Source organism: Nomascus leucogenys, chromosome 16 (genome assembly GCF_006542625.1).
Source record: "Nomascus leucogenys isolate Asia chromosome 16, Asia_NLE_v1, whole genome shotgun sequence".
NCBI classification, from domain to species: Eukaryota; Metazoa; Chordata; class Mammalia; order Primates; family Hylobatidae; genus Nomascus; species Nomascus leucogenys.
In genome coordinates this window covers 67,700,941-67,727,774 of record NC_044396.1, presented here as the reverse complement: position 1 = coordinate 67,727,774, position 26,834 = coordinate 67,700,941, and positions in this window count along the sequence as shown.

Here is a 26,834-nt window from a genome sequence, read left to right as displayed (position 1 = left end):
GTTTGTGCAGATAGCGCCTCTAAGGACATTTTTCTTATACTGAAACTTAACAAACAAAAAAGACTTGGATACGTGGTTTAATGTTACAAATTTTTGTTGTATTTAATACGCTTCTCAAAATGTCCCAGCCTACACTATCCTTTGTCCCTTCCATTTAATTCCAAATTTTATCAGTCCTCCCTCTAATCCTTCAAGGCTCTGCTCAAATGTCTAATATTCTTTGATTCCTTCCCTAATGAGTGAATAAATTAAATGTTACTTGAAAATATATTTGTATGGCGAGGCCTGAAAATAATTTTCCTTATGCAGAAATTTATTTTGGCATGAGAAATGCTGTAATAGAATATAACCTGTATTAACATGAGTGCCGTCAATCATTCTCAGAGATGAGTACGATAAACATTTCCATTTTTGATCCAATTAAAGCTAGCGGAGCTAGAAAAAACCATATGGGCTCTTTTCTTTTTTAAAATAGTATAAATTTTCATGGAATAACTACCCAACTGATTCAGAGACAATAATATGCCAGTAGAGTTTGGATATAATCTGCTGATATAACATAAAGGTCTTAGAACAATAAACGACCCATCATACAGGGAACTGATGGCATCAGGATAATTAGATCCATCAGTACACTTAGTAACAACTAAATGAAAGAAAACCACAAGCTAGCAAGCTAGAGGCACACTGCTTGTCCCCTTTTGCTAAATAGCTCCAACTAGATAATATTCAGTGATAATGAAAATAATCAGTAAAATTTACTGCATAAATAACCAAGGCAAATTATACCTATAATAATTCCAGAATTACAAAACCCAAGAGGCAGTACACAACATACAGCTAAATTTCTATCTTCCACAAAGTGTTGCCCAAATCCTAGTACTGAGAATCTAAATATCGGTGAGAGCAGAGACAAGGCCCTCATTCAGATATAAAATGATAAATATATACCAAAAGAGTTCTAGCAAAATGTTAGGGAGAAACTAACATTGGAGAATCTGCAGTATCTAATGTCCAACAGCAAATAGGAAGATGTGAAAGGGTGATGGAGAATGAGTTGTGCATGTTAAAGTAGCCCTGAAAATGCAAATTTTCATTTTTGCATTGAAAATTAGTAATAAGTGGATTGAAATAGGTTGAATTTTAAAGAAACCACAAACAGATTATCTACTATGTACATTTGATTGATTGACATGTCTTGTTTATTTTTTGCCAGCCATACAGTATTTAAAATATTTGTTTTCTTCAGAGACAGGGTCTTGCCCTGTCACCTTGGGAGTGGTGAGAATATAATTCATTGCAGCCTCAAACTCCGGGGCTCAAGCGGTTCTCCTACCTCGGTCTCCAGAGGAGCCAGAACTACAGGTGTGCACCAACTCACCTGGCTAATAAGATAATTTTTAATTAGTTATGTAGATTTCATATGAAAATCCAGATTTCTCTCTTTGTTTTAAAATTAGAACCCTGGGGCACTCCATGTGCAGCTATTTGTAACACTCTGTTCCTCACTTCCAAGTCTTCATGCAATGTTCATCTCATTTGTGATCTTTTCCTTATTACTCATTCAAAAATTGCACCCCACATGCTCCTATTGCCCTTCGCCCTTCTCTGTTTTATTTTTCTTTACAGCATTTATGGCCTTTAGTGTAGTACTTAATTTAGTTATTTTTGAAAGCAAAAGCACTATGTGGGCCTGAATTTTTATTGATTTTATTCATTGTCTACTTATTTTTCTCCGTTTTGTTCAGCGTCTAAAAATGTGACTATATCACACACTCAATAACCCTTTTTAAAAAAAAACAAAAAAACAGAGTTTCACTCTTGTCACCCAGGCTGGATTGCAATGGCACAATCTCAGCTCACTGCAACCTCTGCCTTCCTGCTTCAAGTGATTCTCCTGCCTCAGCCTCCTGAATAGCTGGAATTACAAGCGCCTGCCACCACGCCCACCTAATTTTTGTATTTTCAGTAAAGACAGGGTTTCACCATCGTGGAGAAACAGGTTGGCCAGGCTGGTCTCGAACTCCTGGCCTTAGGTGATCCACCTGCCTCAGCCTCCCAAAATGCTGAGATTACAGCACTTTGTGCCTGGCCAATAACTCTTTATTAAATAAATCAAACAACACTGGGCCTATATTTCTGCATATAATAATTAACACATGCTCAAGAGAAGCTGTCTTCATTGGATAAGTCCCACAGTTTCCAACAAATCATTAATCCCCCCAATCTTCCCATCTTAGCCCTCTCTTCCTCAGTACACAGTTTTAAAACGTGAGCCTCATCCTAACCACACAGAAATCCTATCAGAATAAATGGATATGCAAAATATTTTTTTAATTATAATTTGCGAGACCTTGTGTAAATGCTTTTAGAGACATCAATATCTATTTTACAGAAAAAGAAATCCGAGGTTCTGAGGGTAAAATTTGTTGCCTAAACAAGGAGACTGAATTTAAATCCTGATTTACCTAAACTAAAACTGTGCTCTTAACCCTATGAGACCTTGAACCTAGTAAGACACAACATGAATATCATTATGACAAAAGATACATCAAAACTCACTTATAAAACCAAGACTTTATTCATCCTAAATCTAAGGAAAACAAAGGTATCTGCACTAGGAAAGAAAAAAAAAGTAATTCAATAAATCACTCAAATATCCCTTATTACAGTAAGAAATGATGTTTGAGCTGAAGGATAAAACAAAGAACCTGAACTTCATCTTTGGGGAATATGTAGTCAGTAGAACAACTGCAGATTTTCCAGTAAATAGTAAATCCTCTGACCACTCCCAGTTCCATGCAGTGCAATTGCAGAGACCTGGCAGGAAAAGTGGTTCTGAACCCCTCCATGGGAAGAGATGACAGCCCTGTGATTTGACTACCAGTCCTGATCTTACAGGTGCTCTTGCCAGATAGATAAACAGAGAATACGGCGTATTTTGCAACTCTATTTACTCTTCATGATTTAAGTGACTTCAGACACATCTCACTTTTTATTTCTTTTTGACATAAGCTCAGCTATGGGAAGATTGCCTTTCCCTCCCCATCTCATCAGTGGTGAAGAAAAACAGGGGCAATAACACTCCCTACAGTCTTCAACTATAAATCCACAGAGTACATCCTCCTCACTCCACAAACCCCTAATAGTACTTTCATCTTCTGTTCATACATGCTTTTCAAAACCCAACCCCAGATAACATAGCTCTAATCGTCCAAAGGGAAATGTTGAGCTATCATTGCTTTCAATCAAGAATGGCCTTGGAGAGCATAGACCCAAAAAATAAAATAAGACCATGTACCCCAACATCATTTTGCTGTATTTATGCCATCTTTATAAAGCATATGTTCACTGCAGCACTATTCGCAATAGCAAAGACATGGAATCCACCTAAATACCCATCAATGGTAGACTGAATAAAGAAAATGTGGCACATATACATCATGGCATACTTTTTTTTTTTTTTTTTGAGACAAGGTCTTGCTTTGTCACCCAGGCTGGAGTGCAGTGGCACAATCTCTGCTCACTGCAACCTCTGCCTCCTGGGTTCAAGCAATTCTCCTGCCTTAGCTTCCTGAGTAGTTGGGATCACAGCTATGTGCCACTACACCCTGCTAATTTTTGTATTTTTAGTAGAGACAGGGTTTCGCCATTTTGGCCAGGCTGGTCTCAAACTTCTGACCTCAGGTGATCCACCCGCCTCAGCCTCCCGAATTGCTGGGATTACAGGCATGAGCCACTGCATCCAGCCTACACCATGGCATACTATGCAGTCATAAGAAAGAACAAGATCATGTCCTTTGCAGGAACATGGATGGAGCTGGAGGCCGTTATCCCTAGCAAACTAACACAAGAACAGAAAACCAAATACCACATTTTCTCACTTATAAGTGGGAGCTAAATGGTGCAAATGCATGGACACATAGAGGGGAACAACATACATTGGGGCCTACCAGAGGATGGAAGGCGGGAGGAGAGAGAAGATCAGGAAAAATAACTAATAGGTAATAGGTTTAATACCTGGGTAACAAAATTATACAATAAACCCCTGTGACAGGAGTTTACCTGTATAACAAACCTGCTCATGTACCCCTGAACTTAAAATAAAAGTTAAAATAATAATAATAAATAATAAAAGAAATAAAGGTGGACTCAACTGCATTCAAATATATTAAGTTGACATTCCAGGAAGTTGGCCATCCCTCAGGCTCCCCAATTCTCTTCCTCTCCATTTTCTTCCTCAACATGCACCGAGGTAAGAGCTGGTTTCCTTCTGTTGCCTGAGTTCTAGACCTCAAAATCCCATCTGAGTCCTATTCCCCTCTTATATGATAGAAATATTCACATGTCTGTGTCTCCCCTTACATGCATAATGTCTATGTGGAAGGAAAAAAGGAACTAGCCTCATTGGCTACCTCTAGTTCTGTTTTTATTGGTTGATTAATTGGTTGGAAGAAGCGTTATGGGTTTTTTTAATTCTGTTTCTGATTATTATTTTTTTCAAATGTCTCTTAAATACCATGATGGGGTATGTTGGCGGCTTAGAGAGTTATACGAGTCTGGTGAGATACACAAAATTTGGAGGTGGCCCCTTTGTTATTAGGCAGGTCCTGGCAGGAAATGCCCCAGGTCTGGGCCAGAGGAAGCCTGGCAGGACAGAACCTGCAAGTCCTGACGGCACAGCTAGAAATGATGTGCACAATATGATGCTTTGTGCGAACAAGTGGCACACTCTGATGCTATAAGGACACCAAGACACTTTAAAATGGAATTTGGGAACATTTGTACTTCTTTTTGTGACCACTCAAGTTTATAAATAACCCATAAAATCCCAAGTAGCTTGATTTTACCATGAAAAATAAAAAGGCAGGAAAGGTGGTAATTTTCTATGATCTCTTAATCAGAAAGATCAACTACTTGGTTGGGTCAAACAAAAGCTTGCCAAATTTAGGTCAAATGCAAAATGTCTTAATCTTCTGAGAACATTAAACTATGATACAAATGATCCAGAGGCTAAATGAGAGAAAATTAGAAGTTGGTATCCATAGCATTATTATAAGACATATTTAAAGATGTTCTTTACTATTGATGGTATAGAAGCTTCGTTAGCTCATTGGTTGATAAAGGAGATGATTGATTTTGATATGCACCTTTTTCTCACAATACATTTTTTAAAAGATGGCTTTTCCAACAGAAATATTTTTATATGCAGTCTAAGTAGGTCTCCTCCCGAAAATTTTCCTACATTCTGAAGTCTCTATGCCCTTACTGTGGTTTGAAGATGGCTGCCGAGTTCAGAATTTGTTTTTCGCCCCTCTCTCAGCTGCCCTGCATACTGAGATCATGAGGTGCACTCATGGGGAAGGAAAAGTAAATACTGGGTTGCACTAACTGAGGTCATAGTTTCTCCATGTCTAGACACTACTAGTAACCGGTGCCTTCTGTACCTGCTGTGCTTTCCATGGATTCCTAAGTGTGTGAACTGCTTTGTATTAGATTGCATAAAATGTACTGCACTTTCAGACAGGTTTTTACATTGTATTTTAGATCTTTCTGATAAGTCTCTGCTCAAAGTGTTTTTTTATCCACCTAGAACAAATGACTCTACATAATGAATTGGTAGACAATATGATGGCTGTTTTCCATATTTTCAAACTCAACAGGCGAATGTTTTAATTTTTTGTAAGCTAGCTATACTTTTACTCCTGTGGTGGTGTATCTTTCTTCAACCACTACAAGTTTAAATAAAAGAGAGAAAAGAAAATGAAGTATCAACTAAAAATAACATGAGAAAACAATTGCTTTTTATAGAAAAAAATGAATAGAAATTATTTTTCTTTTTTACGCTTTATTTTTTCTGCTTGTTTATATATTTGCTTTGGTTGTTTCATTGCCTTACTATGTCACAATATATAAGAAAAGTGAAGTATGACAAAAGGCACACTCAAACACATATGTTTTTAAAGATTGTCCAGGGAAATAAGTCTTTATGAATAGGCCTGAATAATGCTGTAAGTTGCATGACTTTCAAATTCTTATATAGTTACCTTCTGAAATTCACCAAATAATTATAAATGCAGATCTATATATGCACTTCTGCAAACAACAAATAATATATTACTTGTTATGCCAATGCCCAAATAACATTTGGCTGTGTGTGTGTGTCTCTGTGTGTGTGTGTGTGTGTGTGTGTTACATATAAATGTATGTTCTAATAAATACAAATAAATATCTTGTGAGGCTCTGTAAATATTTCAGGATATAATGAATTTTTTTCACCTTCTATTCTGAGCATAGAATATTGAATAATTTCTGAGTTTTCCATGGATTCACATTATATTATTTAGAGAAACACATCATAATGTATTGTTTGAATATGACTTCTAGTGAGGTTTCAGTAATTTGCATTTTTTAATTGAAGGCAAGACACTAGAAGCCTATAACAAAACCTGAAAATAAGAACTCTCTTTACAGTTGTTGTCAAAACATTTTAAGTTGCATTGATTTATCTGAAGCTAGTTGCTCTCTGTAGAAATGTCTTACCAATGATTCTGCTTTGTCAGTTTCACTTTGGTGAAAGAGAAAAGCTGCCTTCATGACTCCAGCATAATGATAATAGTAGTAGTAAAAATAATAGTCACAGCAAACTTTAATATTATTTTACTAATCAGACATTAATACAGAAGATTACTACCCCTGCCTAAGTTTCAGGAGGGCCAAACTCTAATAGTAAAAGTGCTGCAATCTGGCTTTCTTGTTGATTTATACAGTCATTTTTGCTTCCTTGAGAGAGTGGGGAGATGTTGCGAATCCATATGTTGTTTCATTCACTCCTTTCAAATGCTTTTCCTTCTTGGTAGAAGTCTATTCCCACTTTCTGTGCTTGGCCTTTCAGTTTGTCCCCTTATGAAGCCTTCGCATATCCAATTTCTGTTAAATAGTCTCAGGGTTTCCTATAATATTTTGCACTTATCTCTGTTGTAATACTGGTCACATTTCATTATACTGAGTTATTTCTTTGTCTCTTTCCTTTTCTGTGAGTTTTAGAAAAGCAGAGACCTCCAGAGCCTTGTCCAAATAGTGAATAAATATGAATTAATTCATCATTTGATATTTATCTAATAAATGTTTGTTAAACTTGTTTGTATTTTGAAAGACAATTAACTTAGCTCCATAAGTTTTACAAAAAAAGATTAAAGTTAGAATAAAAGGTTGAATTTTAAACATGATACTGGAATGAAAATATCAGTGTAAGAATTGGGGAAAAATTGTATTTGTCTCAGCAATTGAATTTGTTCCTAAGAAATGACCAGTTTTTATTGAGCTAATACTTAGGTTAGCTGCATAAGGTAAGAGAATGAAACCTCAAAGAGCAAGCTTGAGCAATAGGAGACAGTCACTTATTGAGCTTTAAGTCACTAAGCTCAGTTAAATGTAGAGCTTTTTGGTCCTAAATCAGATTAGGCATGCATACTTAGAGCAAGCACTGAGTTGTTTCAGGAAATAGGTTTTCAGAGACTATAAAGGAAAAAAAAAACATGGAAAGACAAGACAATAGGAAAATAAAAGAAGGCTTTGACATAAATAAAGGGAATTTGAGGAAAACAGGGATGCTTACTGAAAATTCAGTAGTTATTAAGCACTCAGTATTTATTATTGCCATGCAGTGTATCTTGTAATACCTTTTCCCTTCTTCCCCATGAAATCTTTCACAAAATCTACATGACTTATGAGTATATCTTGGAGAATGCTATGAAATCATAAAGTTTCAAGATTGGTATCGGATAAGACCACATCATATCTGGGTTTATACTGGTCAAATTAAGAAGCATGTTTAGGGATAATGTGAAAGTACAGTAATGCTTTAAATGACAATAAATAGGAAAAATAGCAAAGAATAACATTAGCCAGTTTAATTGTAAGAAATTTAAATTTTTATACCACAGAAAAAAACATATAAAATAAAATAACCACAAAGAGCATATCTGTAGAAAGAGTTAATTCATGTGTAAGAGCTCATAAAAATTCATAAGAAAACATCAAGACACTAATATGGTAAAAAGATGAAGAGACAGTTGATAATTAGTAAACAAACATATGGGAAAATGCTCACACTCACTGGTTACTAAAAGAAGGTAAAATTTTTAAATATTACCCTTGTATGTTATTAAATTAGTAAAGTTTTTAAGTAATGTTATAACCCCATGTGAAAGTAGTTTTTGCAAAGTAGTATAAATTTATTATTTGCTATTGGTGGTTTAAATTGAATAGGTCTTTCAGGGAAAAAAAATGTTACCTTGTGTTTTAAAAGCCATAACTGTGTCCACTCCCTTTAAACTAGTATTTCTGGAATTTATGCCAAGGAAATAATCCAAAAGGCAGAAAATACCATATTGATGAAGTTCATCAATAGAATTCTTAAAACTAGATCTTTTGTTTTTCTTCTATGAGAAAATAATCAAGATCATAATTTCTTTTTATTGTGCATAGTTTTGCTCGAAAATAGAGTGAACAAGTACTATACCATTGAAATGTAGTTTGTAGCACTGCTTTGATTTGAGTTATCAGGATGTTGAAAAATAAACTAATTGCTATTTCTTGAGCTTAATTTATATATAGTATTAACTTTTAAACTGAAATGAGATTGGATTTTTGGTATAATATTGGCACTTATTTTGGATCTCCAAATAAGATAAAACATAGAAGAGACTTATATTTTAATAATCTCTTTTTTATTATCAAAGGATAACGTGTATTCATTGCAGTAAATTGAGAAAATAGCAAAGTGCATGAAGAAAAAAGTAAAATCCTGTTTCTCATCACCCAAAGATAACAGTTAATATTTGACCTGTATTTATATAGTTTTCATAAACAAAAATGGAATACTAATGTGCATACTGTTTTGTAAACCTCTTTTGTCTTTATATAGCATGATACAGTTTTGCATTTTATTAAATATTTTAATCTCATCATAATTTGTAATCCTGTGTTGTATTTAAATCTGCCTTATTTAATTCAATATAGAGTGTTAAATCAGATCTGTTTCTCTAAAAAGAATGCCAAAAAAGAAAAGTCATACATATACCTCATAAAGAAAGAGAAATCATAGTGCCAAAATATGTTTTGAGAAATAATATTTCTCTCCGCTGAATTCCCTATCTGTCTGCTTTATGGAGCAAATGTCAAATGTTTTTGTTTTATTTTTATTTTTACCGTAGCTCAAAAGTCAATATTCTGCCATCAAATGTGGGCTTACATGTGAAGAATAAGAAAGGAACTTAACTAGGAAGCACTGAGCCTAGGGAATTGAATTTGCATCTAATTCACTAAGCATACATGTTTACATGACCTTTAGAAAAAAGAATTAAACCAGTTTTTCACTAGCTCTGGGCAATCCATGTTAAAGAGGTGATTGAATCAAGAATCTAAAATACTCTTTACAAGATAGCCAGGCTAACAGAAAACTACATTAATGCAAATATATTTCACTATTAAATTCATAGTGATGTTAGCCTGGCATGTTGACCTTAGTAAGAAACTAGTGGTGTGAGTTTTAATTCTAGCTGAGTTGTTACATGATCTATAGACTATTTTACTAAGCACCAAAACAATTCTGCCTTTCCTAGAAAATTCAAATGCAATATTTTAAAATTTTATTTCAGGGCATGCAGAATTTCTCTTGGCAAAATTCTGAATCAATTCCTGATCTGTGATTAATGATAATATCTAGTATAAAATCAGTGCAAAGTCAGGAAGCAAGAGCTAGTGGCTAGCTCCATTATTAAATGTCTGCGACAAAAAGCGAGTAACTTAAGCTTTCTAGGACATACTTACTTTTATGGCTGGCAAATAAAAATATTGCATTATATAATCCCTGTGATCCCATGTAGCTCTAATGCTTTGGAATACTAGTCCCTATCACTCATTTTTTTCTGAAAAAAATATCAAAATATTACCATTATATTGCAAAGGACCTGCTGTCCATTGCGGCCGCAAGAATGGAATCTGTTTTGTTCTCAGGCTTCTATATTAACCCCAAGGAACATATCACTAAATATTGAGTGAATGAAATGAATAAATGCATTAGTAAGCTGCTATCTGTCTATCTATCTATCTATCTGGCAAGGAGAGGATTGAATTATTGTGTCGATACAGTGTCATCTATTGCCGAAGTTGCACAAAGCATGCCTACATTGAGCCGGCCTACAGTTCCATCTTCATTACTGTATATTTAACCACAAGCTTGTACATACAAAAGATCCTATCTTTAACTTTAAAGGAAAGGCAGCAAGAAAAGGAAGCATTGAAGACCAAACAGATCAGAAGGGAGCAAAATACACCAGTTGTTAAAAAGTATACAAGGTTTCGTCTCTTTAAAAGTCCTGCCTTAATTTCCTTCGTTGTGTAACTAAGCATTTCTTTTCCTTAAAAATAGTAGGAAGAGCTAGGAAATATAATTGGCGGGAAGGGAAGAATCATCAATTTGGAAAAAATTCAGAGGAAAAAAGCAATTAACAAGCTCCAAGGATTTCAGAAAAATGATTAAAAGAATTTTACGTAGCCTAACTGAGCAGAGACTGAGGAGCATAATGGTACCCATCAAGCAGTATCTGAGGATTTAACGATGTTTTTGTTACATGAAGGTTCAATTCAGTGCATTTAAGTAAGAATCAGTGCTAGCCAAGGCTTAGCAAAAAGAGTGGAATACCTTATGGAAAACAAATTAAATATAAATAATAATTTCATGATTAAGGGTTAATTTATATGCTTATGGAAAAAGTAGACTGAGAAAGAATAGACTCTTTTTTGGACCAAAGGAAATATTTAAATGAATGCTGAGGAAATTGAATAGAATTTTCTTTCAGTTAATGTTTCTTTGGAAGCAAGCAAAAGAAACCAACTCCGACTAGATTTTTAACAACTATTTCAAAAACTACTTATTTACCACCAAATACATGCAAGAATTACTCCAAGCTTTGGGACTACAAAAGTAAATAAAACTGAGTCTTGCCCTCACAGAGATTACACTCTAAGAGGGAGAGGGGAAGAGAGAGAGACAATTAACCATACTTTCACCATATGTCAGAGGATGACCAGTGTATGAAGTTAAGCAGGATAGGGAAGAGAGTGGCTGAAGTAGAGATTATTTTATGTAGACGTTCAGGAAAATTATTATTGTTATTATTACTATTATTATTATTTGAGACGAAGTTTCACCCTTGTTACCCAGGCTGGAGTGCACTGGTGCTATTTTGGCTCACTGCAACCTCTGCCTCCCAGGTTCAAGCGATTCTCCTGCCTCAGCCTCCTGAGTAGCCTGGATTACAGGCATGTGCCACCACACCCAGCTAATTTTTTTTGTATTTTTTAGTAGAGACAGGGTTTCTCCGTGTAGGTCAGGCTGGTCTCGAACTCCCAACCTCAAGTGATCCACCCGCCTTGGCCTCCCAAAGTGCTGGAATTACAGGAGTGAGCCACAGTTCCCGGCCAAGGAAAATTATTTTTAATAAAATGACATTTCAAAATTTTTGATAAGATGACATTTGAGCAGAGAGCTGAATGAAATGAGAAAGCAAAATATATAGATCTCTGTGGGAAGAGCATCCCAAGAAGACAAAAAAGCAATTGCAAAGATCTTGAAGTAGGAGTATTTTGGACATATTCAAGGATGAACAAGATCAGTATGGAGGATGTAGAATGTGCCAGGGAGATCAAAGTAGAAGAGAAGTTCAGAAAGACAGCAGAGGGCAGATCATATCTGGCATGTAGGTCAAGATAAGAATTATGGATTTTCCTCTGGGTGAAGTGAAAAGCTACTGAAGACTTTAAACAGAAAAGTAACATTTATAACATATTTGAAGGGAATCTTTTTAATTGCTGTAGAGAGATGAAATTGTATAATGGCAAGGGCCAAAGGAAGGAAATGAGTTAGATTACTGAGTAGCTCACCTGGGAGATGGTGGTAACTTAAAGTACAGTGGTAAGAATGGGGTTAAGAGAAGTGGTTGAAATATGTGTAATGTTTGAAAGGGACTGCCAAAATGATTTGTTAATAGATTTGGATGTGGATGTGGAGGCAAAAGGGAAGACAAATGTAACACCTATGATCACTGCTAAAATGTGAGTACTGCAAAGGAAAAGATCTTCACCTATCTTGTTCACTGAAGTGTTCTAAGCACCTAGAACAGTGCCTGAAACAGCAAGTACTCAATACATACGTGTCAGATGTATAATTCTTGGTCTGAGATACTTGGGAAAATGAATTTGTCACTTACTGAAACAGAGAATGCTGTGGTAGGAGCAGGCTGCAGATGAGAATCAGGGCTTCAGTTTTGCATATATTAAGTAGTGATATTAATTAAACATCCAAATAAAAATATAGAATAAGCAGTTGAATATGCAAGTCAAGAGTTAAGGAGATGGGCAGGACTGGAGAAATTAATTTGAATGTTTGGTTATTTGAATCCATAGAAATGGATGAGATGACCTGGTGGTAACTGATCGTAAATGGAGGAGAAAATATACCTACGAATTGAGTACTGAGATATTCCAACATTTAGACTTTGAAGAGATACAAATGATCCAGCAAATGGTCCAAGAAACAAGGACCATGAAATAGAGAACAATGAAAGGTGAAAATGCTAGAAGCCAAGTGAAAAAAATGTTTCAAAAAGGAAGAATCAATTAGCAGTGTGGATTGTTGCAGTTAGATAAATTCAGATGAGGACTGAGAACCACTGGGTTTGTCATTATGACCCTGAGAAGAATTACTTGGGTTGAGACAAAAGTTGGAGTAGATTCAATGAAACATGAAAAAAAAAAAAAAAGCATGGGAAGTGAAAGTGAGCTTAGACAACCCTTTCAAGTAGTTTTACTTCTAAAAGAGACTAGACAAATAGAGAGAGATGAAGAGTTAAGGGAGGGTTTTACAAGATGGAAAATATTATAACATGTTTATATGTATGTTGGTAACCTAGCAGAGAAGGAAAAAACAAGACATTACATGTAGGAAAATTGCAGGAACAAAATCTTTCAGAAGTCCCAAATTGAAGAAATTCAAGGAATAAAGGGTGGGATTGGCTTTAGACAGAAGAACAGAGAGTTGAAAAGGGAGGCATAATTTATAGATATGAATGCAGATATATTTGGATTTTTTCCTTAGAGAATCATGTGGATGTTTGGAATAATTCTTTATGAAATAAGAATTCATCAGCTTATACATTAGCCAATAATGAAAAGTCCCTCCACTAATGATGAAAAGTAGAGAGAAGTTATTGTGAGTTGGAAGAAAGAGAAGGAGTGAAATAGCCTTCTGTATGAATAGAAGAGTGATTGGCTTAGAAAAATGTATAATAGGATTTCAGGTAACACTGGGAAACACTTAATATGATGAGGCTCAAGAATTCTACAATCTATGGTCATAAATTGAAAGTGAGAATTATCAGTGTAATAGTTTTCCCAAGCCATGCTCTGCAGCTTGGGTGCAAGAACCAGGTAGGAGGATGGTTAGATTTAATCAGGGTTGGGAGATTTTCCTGGAAATTTTGACAGAGGGAGAAAGCTCAAGAAGTTGAAGGTATGACAGCAGAGCCGTTGTAGTATTGAACCAGAAGAACTCCAATTTACAAGAAAAAACAAACAACCCGATCAACAAGTGGGCAAAGAATATGAACAGACGCTTCTCAAAAGAAGACATTTATGCAGCCAAAAAACACATGAAAAAATGCTCATCATTACTGGCCATCAGAGAAATGCAAATCAAAACCACAATGAGATACCATCTCACACCAGTTAGAATGGCAATCATTAAAAAGTCAGGAAACAACAGGTGCTGGAGAGGATGTGGAGAAATAGGAACACTTTTACACTGTTGGTGGGACTGTAAACTAGTTCAACCATTGTGGAAGTCAGTGTGGCAATTGCTCAGGGATCTAGAACTAGAAATACCATTTGACCCAGCCATCCCATTACTGGGTATATACCCAGAGGATTATAAATCATGCTGCTATAAAGACACATGCACACGTATGTTTGTTGCGGCACTATTCACAATAGCAAAGACTTGGAACCAACCCAAATGTCCAACAATGATAGATTGGATTAAGAAAATGTGGCACATATACACCATGGAATACTACGCAGCCATAAAAAATGATGAGTTCATGTCCTTTGCAGGGACATGGATGAAGCTGGAAACCATCATTCTCAGCAAACTATCACAAGGACAAAAAACCAGACACCGCATGTTCTCACTCATAGGTGGGAATTGAACAATGAGAGCACATGGACACAGGAAGGGGAACATCACACACTGGAGCTTGTTGTGGGGTAGGGGGAGGGGGGAGGGATAGTATTAGGAGATATACCTAATGTTAAATGACGAGTTAATGGGTGCAGCACACCAACATGGCACATGTATACATATGTAACAAACCTGCACGTTGTGCACATGTACCATAAAACTTAAAGTATAATTTAAAAAAAAAAAGAAGAAGGAATGTGAGGTCATGGGAAAGGAATGAAAGACAATGAAAAAGTCACAGAATCAATGGATCAGAAAGTTCCCTTGGAGTTGTTGGAATTAAAGTACAAGTGGGGTGCACTAAATTTAAAAAGGATGGTAGTCAGAGAATGGAATGCTTAGACTTGAAATGACAGGGTTCAGCAGCTGTAATCACCATGCAAATGGGCAGTTGACCTGGGATGGAAAAGAAGAACGTTACATAATCTAAAAGGTCTGGTGGTAAAATGATACCCAGATTGATATTGAAATCACAATAACTGTAACAGGAGTAAAAGTGCACAGAGATTAAGATAGTAAAATATTCAAGTAATGAGGAAAATAAAAAGAGATTTAATGAAAGAACACGCTGTAGCTCATCCATTAAAGGAAGAGTTAAATAGCCAAGACTTGAGAAGGGAAGAATCTGAGCAACAGGAATCTGATGACCTTCTTTCTAAGATTTTGCCATCAACTGTCTCAGCTGCTACCACCTTTCACTTCTGTTTATCCCTGCTAAACAAGAAAATACTAGGGAGAGCCTCTGCTTGATCAGCTTGGTTAAGGAATCAGTATCTTAGGTCAAAAACAATGTACTAGGCCCTCTCCTTGGAAAACAAATGTGGGGATCTGATGCCAAAAGAAGTTTAAGAATTAATGTTGGGGTAACATACAGAATAGCTATTGCAGAGGATATCACCCAGTATGAGATGAACTAGAGATGGCAAAATGCCCCAATTGAGGCAAAATAATTCTTAAGTGCCAAAAGAAGGTTCAGCAGTTGCTGGGAACTTTGAGAGCTTCTGGAATAAAATCGAAGACAAACATCTGATTATACTGTCAACTGCAGCCTTGCCAAGGAAGACTGGTACTATTACTTTTGGAATATTTGAAAGGTTTCTTATTCATGTTATTTTTGAGACTATTGAATTTGAGACTATTGAATTCATTTGTCTGCAGCATTTACCTATAGAAGAAAATTCTTGAAACCAAGCCAACCAACCAAACAAAATGACACTTTTAACTTTTAACTTTGAAAAACAAACAAATAAAAAACACGCATTTATTGCTCTCCCTTTACGTTCCTGGTACTAAGTAGGAAATGAAGGGGGAAGCCAGGTAGCTGTCATCTCACTCTTCAAGTAACCTTGGAGGAGAACACAAAGGGCAACAATTGGTTCTGGCAGATATATATATATATATATATATATATATATATATATATATATAATATATATATTTTATATTTTATATATATATATAAGCACAGGTGTTTATGGAATAAAAAGTTAAAAACACTTTTATTCACACCCCCAGATCTTTAACATCTCACTCTTTTCATCACTTCCATTCTGCCAAATCCTTTATGCCTACTATTTTATACAATTTAAAAATGTTAGCCATTCAAGCATATCACTCTCCTCCCCTGAAGCAGGCCTATCTCACCTCAAGATTATAAAAATATCCTTTAATGTATTATTCCAAGCTTTCAGTTTTGTTTCATTATTATTATTTGTTTGATTATTTAATTTATTGTTGTATATGCTATACAGTAAGTTAAAGCTAAGTCTATTTAACTTTCTGTTTCTAAAAAAATCAAATTGTCCCAACAAAAGTTCCATCTTTTCTCCACTAACTTAAAATAGTGTCTTGAGCATATGTTGGACAGCTGCTCTTATATCTGGCTAGCATCACATCCAGCTACCTTCTACTAAATATAGTTCCATCTTCTTTGAAAGAGAATTATCAATCCTTTCTTCCATGCATTTCTCATAGGGCTGTCAATAATATAATCTAATCGACTGGGGAAAGAGGAATGATCAAATCACCCAAGGAAGGTTGGTCTAATTACGTCTGTCTGAAATTTGAATCATAAGAGCTGATACACCATGACAAAAGACAGCTAGAACTGAATCTCTCATTGGCAGCATCTCAAGATAACCCATGAGCTGTTTTTGTCTCTTTTTTTAAATACTGAAAACCCCAGAACTTCTCTGGCCTTTATTGGGACCTATTTGTTTAGAACAGCCTCCATTTTGTGAGCTACTCAGAAAATTTCTTAATTAATCAGTGTTCATTGCTGTCGCTTGCAATTAGGAACTCTAACTTACACACTCATATGTTAATCCCTACCTATATGAGTCATATTTTGTATTCTTCAGTCTATTCCTTACATTCATTCATCTACTCCAAAATGGATTTTATGAAACTTGCATTACTATAATACAGTGAATTTTTATATCAGAAAAGCAAATTCCCCTTTCCTTCTTTTTTAATTTTCTTCCAAAATTTCTGCATAATCTTCTAGATAAACTTAAAGTTCTTAAAAAAATCCTATTGAGGATTTCATAGAATTTCAAATAATTTATAATTTTGGAAGAACCTATATATTTACACAATTAAGTCCCATCATTTATAAATATGGATTGTTTGCCTTTTGATATATTTAGATCTTTTTTCGTGTTCTTTATTAAAGTTTCCTTTTTTTCAGTTTGGACTTCCATGTTCCTTCTTAAGTTTAGTCCCTAATATTTTGGAATTCTTGCTGCTATTGTAGATGGGATATTCTTCACAACTTGGCACACAATCAGCATTGTTTTGAAAAGGGGAGAGAAGTTGGCTAAGTCTCTGGAGACTCTTGGAATGAAGAGAAAGTAAGCATGGAGAGGAGTGCTGTCTTGGACATGAGAAAGAGACCTAAAGCTGAATGGAAGAGGGACCTCTTGAAGTTCCTTGCCAGCATTTATTGTATTGCATAGTTTGTATTCTCTTCTTGGTGCCCATAAAATGAGTTATTAGGACCAAAAGTCCAAACTTCTAGATACATATATTGTCATATACTAAATGCTGAAATCTATAATAAAAATTTAGTGAAGACAGATTGTGCTGTAATTCCTGAATGTATTGCAATCCTGTTGCTATAATTTTGCTGATTTACTGCTCAAAGGATGACTGAAGATATTATCTTTGAGTAATGAAGTGTTATGTGACTTGGGTGTTTTTAGAAATGGTTTTTCTCCCACCCAGTTAGGTCATTTGGAGCATTCTAGCTAATGGCTGCCAAAGTGGGGTCATGTGAGACCATAGTCATTAAACTTTACATCAGAGGCTTCCATCTATGGCTATGTTTCCAAATGATGCATTTCTCTTCGAAATTGCCTTTTATCTTGGTGCGAAAGTCTTAAACTGTGTGTTGCTTTCAATAGTAATCTAAAGGGCCATCTTGTCCTGATTTTACTGAAAAGTTTCCCACCTTTCTCTTCTCAATCTAAATTGAAGTTTTACATCTCTCTCTGTGGTAGACCATCAGGTCTTTAAGGGTAGAGAGGGCATCCTTTATAGCCCCACTGCCTACCATAGTACCTGGTGCTCAGAAGGCACACAGGGAGTATTTGTTGAAGTAATAGATGTATGCTTAAATAGAGTTTTTAGTAAGTTGTACTGTTTTTTCAGGTATTCAGCAAACATTTCTTGATGACTCGCCATATGTTGAACACTATATTAGGTGCTGTAAACAGCACAGTAAGCAAGACAAAGTCTGGCTTACAAGTTACAACCTAGTGAAAGTAAGCAATAAAACCCTAAACAATTACACGAGATAATTTCATAAAGAAGAAATAGAGCAAGAATGAGGGCCAAGTTCAGAGCCCCGGACAAAAGGTAGAGGAATGTAAGCGGATAGGGACTGAGAACAGGAGACTGAGAAAGGGTCCTAGCAAGGCAGGTAGCAATCCTCATGAATGCAGCAGTATGAAAGACTGTAGGAAAGGGCTTGAGGTGATAGTGTCAGCCACATCACATGCTACGGAGAGAAGCAAAAGAAGGATAAGAATGGGCATTGACTGGCAAAATATAGGTCACTGGTGACCTTCACAACGTCGGTGAAACAGTGACGAAAAACAAAACAAAACAAAAAACCCTTCACATTGGTGTTAATTAAAGAGAAAATGGAAGGGAAAAAAAGACAGATAACAAATATACACAACTGTTTGGAGGAGTCCTGCTGTGAAGAGTTACAGCAAAAAGTGGGTACAGGCCAAAAGACACTTTAGATTAAGGGAAAGTTTGGGTTGTTTTTCTTTTTAAGCTGTATAATCTAAAGGCATATTTGCAAGCCAATTAGAATGAGCCAGTTCAGAGAGAAAAATAAATAATGCAGGAGAAAAAATGTGTTATTTCAGGAATTCCTTCCCAAATTCCTTAGGAAAACAAGATAGAAAACAAAATTTTTAATAAGAGAAGGAAAATTTATTTTAATAAGAAGCCATATGCAGAAAATTGAAACTAGACCCCTTTTTCACACCTTATACAAAAATTAACTCAGGATGGAATAAAGACTTACATGTAAAACCCAAATCTATTTAAAAAAAGAAATCCTAGAAGAAAATCTAGGCAATACAATTCAGGACACAGGCACAGGCAAAGATTTCATGAGAAAAATGTCAAAGGCAATTGCAAAAAAAGCAAAAATTGACAAATTGGATTTAACTAAACCAAAGAGCTTCTGCACAGCAAAAGAAAGAATCATCAGGGTGAAAAGACATCCTACAGGACAGGAGAAAATTTTTGCAATCTATCCATCTTACAAAGGTCTAATATCCAGAGTCTATAAGGAACTTAATTTACAATAAAAAAAAAAATTAAAAAGTGGGCAAAGAACAAGAAAAGGCACTTCCCAAAAGAAGACATACATGCAGCCAATAAACATGAACAAAATCTCATCATCACTGATCATTAGAGAAATGCTAGTCAAAACCATAATGAGATACCATTTCACATCTGTCAGAATGGTTATTACTAAAAAGTCAAAAACAATACATGCTGGTGAAGTTGTGGAGAAAATGGAACGCTTATACACTGTTGGTAGGAGTGTGAATTAGTTCAACCATTGTGGAAAACAGTGTGGCAATTATTCAAAGACCTAGAGGCAAAAATACCATTGGACCCAGCAACCCCATTACTGGATATGTTCCCAAAGGAATATAAATCATTCTATTATAAACACACATGAATGTGTATGTTCATTGCAGCACTATTCACAATAGCAAAGACATGAAATCAACCTAAATGCCCACCAATGACAGACTGAATAAAGAAAATAAGGTACATATACACCATGGAATACTATGCAGCCATAAAATGGAACGAGATCATGTCCTTTGCAGAGACATGGATGGAGTTGGAAGCCATTGTCCTCAGAAAACCAATGCAGAAACATAAAACGAAACACCACATTTTCTCACTTATAAGTGGGAACTGGGCTGGGCACGGTGGTTCACGCTTGTAATCCCAGCACTTTGGGAGGCCGAGGCGGGCGGATCACGAGGACAGGAGATCAAGACCACGGTGAAACCCTGTCTCTACTAAAAATACAAAAAATTAGCCGGGCGTGGTGGCGGGTGCCTGTAGTCCCAGCTACTCGGAGAGGCTGAGGCAGGAGAATGGCGTGAACCCGGGAGGCGGAGCTTGCAGTGAGCTGAGATTGCACCACTGCACTCCAGCCTGGGCGACAGAGCGAGACTCCGTCTCAAAAAAAAAAAAAAAAAAAAAAATAAGTGGGAACTGAATGATGAGAATACAAGGACACATGGGGAGGGACAACACACACTGGGGCCTGTCAGAGGAGTTGGTTGGGGGAGGGAGAGTATCAGGAAGAATAGCTAATGGATACTGGGCTTAATACCTAGGTAATGGGTTGAGGTGTGCAGCAAACCACCATGGTGCACATTTACCTATGTAACAAACCTGCGCAACCTGCACATGTAACCCTGAACTTAAAATAAAAGTTGAAGAAAAAAAATAAGTAAATAGAGTATGTGAGTTCCGATACAAAAAGAATGGTGGAATCTGTAGTGGGAAGATAAGGTAGTTCCTGTCTGATTTCGTCTATTCTTTTCTGTGAAATATACAATGAAGCCGTTACTTAAGAGTGAATCAGAAATGGGGAATTGGGGATGTTGACAAAAAGGGGAAGGATGAAATAGTCGCTTCAGATTAGAAACTTGAAACCAAGTAAAGGGAACTGAAGCAATAAGATCTCTGAACAGTAATGTAACCTGTGAAGTAAGCCCAGTCAGTACAGATATGTGATTTTTTTCCCACAAAATTTAGCTTCCCTGTTAAAGAAATGAGAACATGGATAGTAAGATTCAGCACAGAGTTAGGATTGGATTATTTTTCAGACAAGAGGAGAGCTTAAGAATCAAGCTTATTTGCGATGAGATGTCATGTGCTGAGTCACAGAATTTAGTCTGGGTAAAGAGGGGATTAAGGACATGAGGAGAATGAGGCAGAGTGAAAAAATAGTACAGTCCATGCATTGGGAGTATCAGTGAGGTTCAAGACTTTCTGGAGGAAGAGGACTGGGACTAGGAGTGAGATGGAAATAGTAGTGAAAGCCAGAGGTAAGGTGCTTGACCTGGAGATTTTAGATTAGCTAAAATTATTGATGTCATTAGGAAAAGGGTAGAGCAACTTGAGTGGGTGGCTGAGATCACTGGAACTAAAAGGTCACTAATTAAATATGTCATAGAGATGAGTGGGTTAAAGTGTGGGAATGTTGAAGTCACTAATTGTGGTTCCAGTGGCAGTAGTGCTGAGAGAATCAGTGAGCTAGATACTGATGAAACTAATCAGTGAATGAAGATGATGCAGGAGGGGTAAAAGGTGACACATGCTTCAAAGAAGTCTGAGAAAAGAGGAAGGAAGGAGAATTTGGGAGGAGCAATATGGTGAATGAAAGACATGCCTGAGCATTAGGCATTGAGGGATATAAGGTGTGGGAGAAAAATCAAATTCCACTTAAGAGGTAGGTAGGGAGAACAGCATCTTCAGTGTACAACCATGTTTTAGTTAATGCAAATGGACGAAGGGAGTGTTCATAAAATAAATAAATGATTAAAGCAGCTTGTTGATGATGGGCCGTGAGTTCCAGAGAGTCAAGCAAAAGAGTTCCGGGAAGGGGAGAGAGATTCCAATTAACAGCTATATAGAAAACTATGAAATGAGATATTTTTCTTTCATTTTCCTTTCAATTTCCACTAAAAATTAAGTTGGGGATCTTTAGATTAATATCAAATGAATACACTATAAATGGCATTTAATAATGCACATAACTATCAATTTTATTTTTAAAATATTAATGCTTAAAAAATAAAAACAGTATGAAATGTTCTAAGTTAAAATGTAAATGCCCTCTTTTCTAAGAATGCACTCACAAATATACTCTCTTTAAGAAACAATTGTTGACAATTTTTATGTATCATTCCGGAAATAGTAAGTCCAGAACCATATAGGACAGTGTCCTATGTGTGTCCTATATGTACTTGCTTTTATTTTTTTTTAGTGAGATCCTGGATAACTGATATGGTTTGGCTATGTCCTCACCCAAATCTCACCTTGAATTGTAACTCCCACAATTCCCACGTGTCGTGGGAGGAACCTGGTGGGAGGTAATTGAATCATGAGGCTAGGTCTTTCCCATGATGTTCTCTTGATAGTGAATAAGTCTCACGAGATCTGATGGTTTTAAAAATGGGAGTTTCCCTGCACAAGCTCTCTCTTTTTGCCTGCTGCCATTCACAGAAGATGTGACTTGCTCCTCCTTGCCTTCTGCCATGATTGTGAGGCCTCCTCAGGCATGTGGAACTGTAAGTCCAATAAACCTCTTATTTTGTAAATTGCCCAGTCTCAGGTATGTCTTTATCAGCAGCATGAAAATGGACTAATACAATAACTTTCTCTAAAATATGCACACTTAAACATATCTCATTCTTGTAAAGATGCATAGTTTTCCATTATGAGACATACCCTACACAAGGATATATTTAATCTTATCATACTGACTACCATTATTCTTGAAGACTTAGAAACATCAGAACTAATCCTGATTATGGGTATCAATCAATTATCTTAGCAAAGACTAATAAAGAACCAGCTCAGATAAAATAAATAAATGACCAGACTGAAGTATTGCCTTTCAGCAAGCATCTAACCTGTGTCAGTAATTTGCCAAGTTTCCCTGCTGCTGTCATATATTAAACAAGCAGAGAGTCAAAGCCTTGATCGGGGCAGTGGTGCTGCCATTCTGAAGAAAGTGCTTGCACTGATGTTATTGAAACTATTTTTTTTACTGAATTAACTGAGAATGCAAATGATGATCCATATGAGAACTGTGATCATTCACTGGTCTCATCATGCCCTATGAAATGGAATGCTATTATCCTCTCTTTATGGATAATTTCTATTTGTCTTATTTAGCAAAATTTATTTACTTAAGTATTCATTGCAGTGAAAAGCAATAACAAAAATAAAAACAGACTTTCCACAGTGAAAGACTCAGCATCTGGCACATTCTAGAACCAACATTTCTACAAACTAGTTTGTATAGAGGTACTCTTCAATTAATGGAAAAGACGCATTACTGAAAAATTGATATTAAGGTGAAATCTCTCTTCCCACTGAATTTATGTCAAAATGGAAAATATGTTGTCTCATAAATATATCCACTAATTTTTTTTTAATCTTAAAAGCAAACAACTAATTTTTTGGTAATAGTATAAACTCTTTGGCTTAACGCTTGCAGCAGATTAGCTATTTCCCAGCTCTAGTGCATCTCTCCTGTTACTCTTTGAGTTCTCTGGTCTTTTTGTCATTTCTCAGGGAAATCTTCAAACTCCACATTTAGTTTCTAGGGCTTGACTTCGCTATATCTTATAGCAGAATATCTTTATCATTCTCATTCGTTTGTATGACAGAACACTTTCTTTTCTCATGTCAGAATATTTTTGCCTGCCTAGCATTTAGTCTGAACCCTGCACAAAATTTCAGTTGATGAGTTTGGGTAGGTCTCTTGTGCTGCTCTCAGTGGTGGAACATGGGACTCTGTTCTGGCCAATCAGTGTTCCAAGGCCCCGTAACAATATTTCCTGGGATGAAGGCAGTTATATGGTTGGGTCAGTAATGAGCTCATCTTGGAAGCTGTGTGAAATCTCCTGAAAAGAGACCTTCTTTTTCTTTTGGCTTGTCACTGTGAGGATACTGGCTTGAAACGGCTGGTGCCATTTGGCCACCACATGGAACCTGATAATGGGGTCAACATGAAGTAAGAGAGATACAAGAGATAGAGAGTGACCAGGCTAGGACAACATCACTGGAATCCCTGAACTGTACCCTTCCTGAAGACTGCATTGGTACTGTTCTGTTATGTTACTATGCCATTAATGCTATTATTATTTGTTTTAAGCCACTTTGAGGATTGCTTTCATCTCCTGTGACTGAAGTATTCATAACTAATAGAAGGACATATGAAAATTCCATTTATCATGGCACACACTTGTAGCACCCAGTAGTGAAGAGAAAACATGGAGATGGAGACTGAAGCCAAACTCACAGGGCCTCACAGGCCATACTAAGTTTTTGGGTTTGGTGCTGTATGAATTTACTAAGAGTTGGGAATTGGGAAATGATGTAATTGACACTGAAGACAGGAGAGAGATGGATGTAGGGACCAGGTAGGAGACTCTAAATAATCCACTTGACAGATGACTTGAGCCAAGTGGTAGCAGAGGAGATGGAAAGAAGTATATGGATTTGAAATGTTTTGTAGAAAGATTTATAGACTATAAATCATAGGCTTCTCCAGCTCTAACATTATACCAATTATATGACCAAGCAATACAATTGTTAGAATGAATTCACTATGCTTCTTTGATCTTCTGTGGGTTTTTCCCAATTCAGTTTTATGAGGCTCTGGATGTGTTCCTTGAGTATCATGGATCATTCTCTTTTTCTCCTCCCATGTCCATTACCTTGCCCCTTCCTCATCCTTTCCTTTGCCAAAGGAATGTGATAGCAAAGATAATCAATGGAATTTGAGTTTATTTTCCTAGTAGACAGCCAGTGTCTCTCTTTCTTTCTTTCTTTCTTTCTTTCTTTCTTTCTTTCTTTCTTTCTCTCTTTTCTTTCCTTTCTTTCTTTCTTTTTCTTTTTCTTTCGTTTTCTTTCTCTCTCTTTCTCTGTCTTTCCTTCTTTTTTTCTTTCTTTCTTTCCTTCTTCCCTCCCTCCCTTCCTTCCTCCCTCCCTCCCTCCCTCCCTTCCTTCCTTCCTTCCTTCCCTCCCTCCCTCCCTTTCTCTCTTTCTGTCTTTCCATGGTTTTGCTTTGTGGACCAGGCACAGATGATACAGTGGCACCATCATACAATCATAATTCCCTGCAGCTTACAACTCCTGACCTCAAGCCATCCTCTCATCTCAGCTTCCCAAGTACCTGGGACTACCGGTATTCATCACCATGCCTGGCTATTTTCAAATTTTTTTTACAGAGACTCCTGTCTCTCTATGTTGTCCAGGCTGCTCTCGAACCCCTGGCTTCAAGCAGTTCCCCTGCCTTGGAGTATCGTTTCTTAATTGCTGCAGTGGTATTTTATTCAACACTGTGATTAGAGAGATAAGTTAATCCAGCTGCCTGGATGACATGAAAGGAGACATAAAAGTTATTGCTTTGGGTACTGCTTCGGGCAGCACTCTTTCATTTTTCCTTGCTGTCTCCCTATCTGTCGGAAAGAGGAAAAATATATTTGCTTTTAGCTGATCTCTTACACTGTCATACACAACTAACAAGAAATAATATTTCTCTAGGTAAGGTACTTTCATATTTGATTTGATGGAGTTTCATAAAGGTTTGGCATGGTTTGAAGTTCTCTTTAAAGATCTGGTGGCTTTTGCATTTACTGAACTCTGCAATAGCGTTTATCACTTTACTCCTTCTAAACCTAAATAGACCAATAGAGTAAATATAAGCAGCTTGGTAAGTAGTAAAGTGTGGGAATCTACAGATTCACCTCACTTTACAGAATGATACGTTCCTGAAGAGCTAATCGGTTTTTAAATACATCCAACTATATTTTTAAAACTCTGAGAAGTGGACTATTTAAGAAAACTCAGCAGCTAATCTTTTCTTGTGTGAAGCTGTATCCTTTTGTAATGCAAATATTCATGATTGAATTTATCTGATTTGTTATCTAAGTGATTTGTATTTGCTTTTTATGAATGGTGCATTTATATTTTACTTTTTAATGACCAGTAATTATAATGACAAAAATCTGTTTCTCAGTCAAGTGCACAAACAGTACCAAGAGATAATACTTAGTTCCCCAAAATGGAACATTTCATATATATTTCTATTTTTTCTAAAAAGAACATCTCTACATTAAATTATCCAAGGTAGCTAAAATGTCAATAATATTAACATCTATTAAAATAAACAGGTAATTGGCATCTTATTTACATGACTATTGTCAAGTACAATTTTTTTTAGTCTTGTGTCTTCTGTTTTCTTCATTAAGCCATTACCATTACTTCTAAACAAATAAAATACTTGTTTAAATTTAAAAGATTTTTTAAATCTTTTTTTAAATTGCACATGTCCTATATTTGAGAGCAGGAATTAGACTCTTGACAACATATCCCTGTGTATACACTCATAATCAAAGTATTCTGTCATTATTTAGATAACAAATGTCTAGAAAAGAAAGAAAACAGACTTAAGGAAAAAAAATGTCTTGTGCAGTTACATGTTACAGAAAATATGTTTGTCGTATCAAGGGTTTTGAGGATCTCATATTGAACAGGTACCAAGGGAGGGCTGCCTATGGTTCACAGGAGCGCAAGAGAGAGCTTCTGTTTCCCCCTGCATAAGACTCTCTTTTAAAGCAAAGGATGAGGAGTATTCTTGATGGACCAGGGGAAAGAAAATATGTGAGCAAAGGAACAATGATATGAGCATATAAATTTGGAATCACTTAGATAAAGAAGAATGTGCTGTGTGACATGGGTCAATAAGAATAAGTGAAGGATTAGAGAAGAACCAGATGAGCATGTTGCTCATGCTATGATATGAGGGTGGAGTGGGGTCCTGAATGGCTAAAGCAAAACTTTGGAGCATTAAACGGTTAATTTCTTAAGACAATCCCTGTGATATTTTTAAAGATAGTATTTTCTTTCAAGACTGAAGTTTCAGCATCTTAGCCTAGAACTAGAACACTAAAGAGAAATTTAAGTGATAATGAAATCATTCTAGTAGTGCATATCTAGTGGTCTACTAATAATGGGTCTAATACTCAGCCATCATAAAATCATGTTTTCCTAACATACACAATATGAATTTTCTTTCTAAGAGTAATCCCGCTCTGAATCTCCTCTATCTTCTGATACATAAGCATCTTCTGTTGTGCTACAGTTGTCCCAGGAAAGATTTACTTTCCTTCCACTGACTCCCTGTCACTCTTAATTGGCTCCACCTCACTGAGTCTATGCAAGGCTTATGAAAAGTTAA